The sequence below is a fragment of the Artemia sp. Qi Xiang Cuo genome, chromosome 5 (assembly GCF_049724085.1).
Source record: "Artemia sp. Qi Xiang Cuo chromosome 5, ASM4972408v1, whole genome shotgun sequence".
Lineage (NCBI taxonomy): Eukaryota > Metazoa > Arthropoda > Branchiopoda > Anostraca > Artemiidae > Artemia > Artemia sp. Qi Xiang Cuo.
In genome coordinates, this window is record NC_142798.1 from 41,317,054 (window position 1) to 41,322,408 (window position 5,355).

Below are 5,355 nucleotides of genomic sequence, written 5' to 3' on the forward strand. Positions count from 1 at the left end.
TTTAATTTATGACCTGTAACACTTGTTAAATTGGGATTATTAGGGTTCCTTTGTCGCCTAATGTGTAGAGGCAACATATTAAATACGCACGAGTTTATGATATTTACAGTAGCTCCGCTGTCAACTAAGGCCATAAAATAAACGTTTTCTACACAAAAATCGTTGATTATAGGTAACTTGTTAATAATATCACTACAAGAAGGCACTAATATTGTTTTGGACCTATTAAATATTCCTGGCAGCCTCTGGGTCCAATTTATGTTTCTGAGGGGCCCGAAACGTTTCCCTGAGAATTTATTTCATGTGTTGGTGCCCGTAATAGATATTCAGACGTATTAGGTTCCGTAGGCATATTTAAATGATTTACGTTTGTCTGTCTTCTCCATGTATTATTATGGTAACGTGGATTTCTCGTGTCAGTGCCGTTTGCTGGCGCTGACTGCCAATACCGTTGGCTTACAAAATTTTCATTTCTCATCGGCAAATTTTCATGATTTCTATATTGCATTCTCGCATTATATTGGCCTTGGCGAGTATTTGGGTTTTCAAACCGGTAATTAATTTGCCTGTTGGGGAGAGGGTTATACAAATTTTGTTGGTACGCATTATAAGGTACTGATTGGCGCAATCCCCCCTGGCTATAGCCTATTTCACGACCAGTGCTAAAATTTGTTCTTCTGAACACATGGTTGCCGTAATTTTGCGTATTACCGACAGCAATTCTTAGTATAGGATTGTTGATATAGTGGCACTCTCTTGCGATATGGCCAACACGATTACAATTATGGCACCTTATTATTGTTGGGTTGTTTCCGTAATTAGCTTGTTTAATGGGCTGAAAACGTGGTGTTCTCTGCCTAACGGGTTCTGGCGTTTTATTTCTTTGTGCCACTAGCGAATTATCCCTTGAAAAGAAATTGGGGGATGCCTGATCGCCCTTGAAGATTAGGTTCACGTTTGAGTCGCCTAGGCTATTTATTTTTGCATTACTATGATTAGCAACCATTTTATCAACTTCGATTAATCGTTCTACCTCCTGAACTGTGAGATCCAGCGTCTGAATATTTTTGGATATTACTACTCTATATAGTTTTGGGGGTAGCCCTTGCAAAAAGGTATTTAGTATGACTTTTTCATACAGTTGTCCGGAACCACTTCCGTATTTTGCTTCTACAGAAATGCGTATGTTATCCAGGTATTCCATTTTATTCTGTGAAAAATCAAAGCTCATTGCTCCTTGTTTTAATTTATTTATTGAGCTGGTTTTTATAAATCTCTCTTTGAATGCTTTTAACATGTGATCAACTGTATTTATTCGTAAGTGGGCGTTACTGCCTCTGGTCTATTCAATCTGTTTTAGAAAAGTTAAGGCTTGGCCTCTTAATAGTCTTAGGAGGACGTCTTTTAACGCGCCAACATCTGTTTTTTTTAACTGTGTACATTTGGCCAATTGAATATCAAATTTGTCAATATCTGACTCTGACCATTGTACTCTGGTATAGATTTTGCTATCTCTATATTTTTGCGACTAACTTTTGCATTATTAATAACTCACTAAGTTCTTCCATTTTTTTTTTGCGTTTATATCAACTTAAAATTTTACTTAACCTATTTTGGGGTAGGCTATTATCTCCTATGAGATATAAGGGGTTTGCTGTCGTAGCCTAGCGGTTATAGGCCTAATCATTTTTCTTATATGTCTGTATCTTTCCAACAATTAAATTTAAATTGCAAAGTTTAAATAGCCTAACTAGTTCGCAGTTTTCCTCCAATTTCCGACACGCGCCATTTGTACCATTGAAGAATTGTTGAGGAAAATATTTGTTATGGGTTGTGATAGAAAAATTAGTATTTGAATCAAACGTATTCTTACCAGTCAAAAACTAAACCCGGCTTACTCAATAAATCAGATATGAATGGCATAGGTTTATTTCCCTATTGTTATTTCTTACATTCGAACTAGATGCCGTAATTTCTCTAATATACATATTAATCGAATTGTATTTTAATGCTAATTTTGAATATTTTTGACTTATTTCATTTAATTTAATCCATCGAGAGTTATGAGGAATTAAGAAATATTGAACTAGAAATTCTGACGTCTCAAAGCATTGTTTCCGCGGCGCAATTAGATCTGACTTCAAAGACATAAATACCTATAGGCTAACAGGGGTTATAAACTTTTCCTAAATTGTGGCGATGACAACTTTTGGTGTTTGTAGGGATGAAAAAACGTGGCTTCTTCTTCTCGGGCTATCTGGAGATCAGATTCCTTTGGGAGCATTTACCTTGGAGACTTACGAACTAATTACCTATTATTAGAATAGACGCAGACATATAAATGAAATAAACACAGATAAAAAAAGACAATAGATTTATTGACTTACATATTTAGATGCACAGCAACAAAAATTGAATATAAGAATTTCGTCTGAATTCTCCCCAATCTGATATACTAATCGTTTCAAATCTGAGTTATGATTCAAATTAAAAAGCACATCTACCCCACTACCAAACGCAGTTCTTTCGTCCTGCGCTGTAAGGACTGCTCGCCATTGGCCCAAGAGGACCGAGGATGTAAATCTTTCATCCCATGGACTCTTTTAAATGTTTTTGATGATTCAAGCATTCACACGGTTTTTTTTCCATTTAAACTTCCTTTGAAATATTTTGCATAGCATTTTTTTTGCTACTAATTATCTTAGCAAAATTCGAACGACTAGCGTCGTTGTTTGACTGAAGCTAGAATGCAATTTATCTTTTTGCTGATTAAAAATTTAGACTCTTGGAAGCGGTATTTGAACTCAATTAGGGGACGTTTAATTTCTGCCCGAATCATCTTTAGAAGGAAAGAATCCTGTATTTTAAATATATCGCCTTTTACTCCTGGTACACCACCCTCCAGGGATGAAGTAATTAAGGCAATCCAAGTTTTGAAAAACCATAGAAGCCCAGGAACAGCTGAGATTCCTGCCGAGCTACTGATAGCTCTCCCTGAGGCGGTGATGGATAAACTTCATAGCGTGATAACTGAAGGCTGGAACAATGATTACATCCCAGATGACTGGAAGACCTCAATAATTGTCCCTATCTTCTGAAAAGGAGACCTAATGGACTGCAAAAACTACCAAGGTATATCCCCTATCCCCATTGCTGCCAAGCTGTTCGTAGTCATACCTTTAAATAGATTGAGAGACACCCGAAACAGACGAACGGGACTCAACCAAGCAGGATTCAGGCCGGGCATGGGTAGCTGTGACTAGATTTTTAGCCTGTGATAACTCCATGAACCAGTTTAAACACCAGCAGGAAAAAATCCAAATCTTCATAGACTTCATTACCGCGTTTGATTCGCTCCATCGTGATGCAATATGGGAAGCAATGAGAGAGGAAGGTGTTTCTGAGAAGATCATCAATCTGCTTAAGGCATACTATGCTGGAACAAAGGCCCGGGTAAGAGTCGATGGCCATCTTTCAGATCTGGTCCTGATCGAGGAAGGTGTATGACAAGGCTGTGTCCTTTCACCATCTTTGTTCAACCTTGTCATCTATTGGATCCTCTGGGTCCTCGACAAGTATAGAGGCGTTGCAGTGAGCCGGTCCTTCTCCGTCACAGATCTTGACTATGCTGACGATGTGGACATGCTAGCTGAATCTGTTTCAGAAGCCCAGGCTATGATAAAGGACATGGCATTCAAGGAACTCTCGACTGGTCTCCAAATAAGCCTACCAAAAACAAATCCATGCGAACAGAAGGGACGGATGAAACCCCTGTTGCCCTAAATGGTAATCAGATAGAGGACGTCCAGTTGTTCAAATACCACGGATTGATCGTAAACCTTGCCGGCAGATCTTCAGAAGAAATCCAGAGCCGCATATCGTCAGACTGGAGTGTCTTCCTTCACCTACGGAAGCATGGAAGCAGAGCGAAATATTGCCACGCACAAAGCTCCGAGTGTATGAAGCTATGGTTCTCTCTGTCCTCCTCTATGGATGTGAAACATGGTCACTTAAAGTAGCCGAAGCGTTGAGCTTGAATATATTCAACCACAAATGCCTGCACTATGTCCTGTGTATCCGCCTCTCAGATAGAATCTCGAATGAAGAAGTAAGGAGAAGATGTGGGGACTGCCCACTTGTCTCTGACATTGTTAAGCACAGGAGACTGAGATGGTTTGGCCACACAATGCGCAGACCAGATGACCATATAAGCAAAATATGTCTCAAATTTCTACCACTACCGGCATGGAAGAAGAGGGCAGGAGGCTTAAAGAAGACGTGGCTAGCAATAGTTAAGTCTGATCTGGAGCCAATCGGAGGATTCCGAAAATACGGACGTCGCTGGGATCGCTAGTTGGCATGAAATGGTGGAGCCTGCCACTCTCGAGCGAAACCTATGGAAGGAGACATTTCGTCATCTGCTGGGCGCCACGATGAGTCTGGATATGGCTTAAGCGTGCAACAAGTACAAGAAGCACAATGTTCTTATTATACTGCTGTCATAGAAAGAAAGGAGTTTCATAGAAAAGCTGTGTTGCGGCTCAATTTTATTTGTTGCCGCTAGCGAATGTTTCTGTTTTACTTTCTATACCCCCAGCTGTGATTTTTTGTCTAACACTTGTCGCCAGTTTCTACCGAATATAACTCAAGCGAATTTATTTCAATCGGCCTTGTCTTCTCACTTTTTTAGTTCTCGAAAACGTCATTTTTTCTCCGGGCTACTTCTAAATGTTCAGAAAAAGAAAAGATAGAGGAGTTGTTAATTGATTATAACCCCTTGACCAACCAGTTGACTGAGTGGTTAAGGAGGTTGACGTATTTTGTTGAACTTTAAAACCATGTAGGTCAAAATAGACATTTTGTTGCTACAGCCATTTGGACCTTGTCGCACCCAAAGATCCTTAATAGCTACCGAATATCAACGACTCACATGTTTTTCGCATAACTTATGAAAATGCCGAAGTGAAAATGATCTCTATGATTGGTTCTTTACTTTTCGAATAAGATAGGCAGTGGCATTGATAGTCGATATAAAATTTCGCTCTGTTGACATTCTTATGACGATTTTTTTATGCCACATCTTCAAATTGAACTAGTATGATTTGTAGCGTTAATGACAAAGATAGAATTACTTGCAAATCTCATGCAGGTAACAGACCGCAAGGTAGAGGAACAAAGAAGGACGGATTTCACATATGTTTGGCATTTTTTTTACAGGCTTTGAAAATTCATAGTGACAACCCTGTATACCGGCTAGTTTTCTAGAGGGACACTAAAAGTGTCCATTTTTGGCTGATTTGGACACTTTTGTCCTTTAAAGTTTTGGTAACCCTGATAATTGAAGAAGAAGAAGAA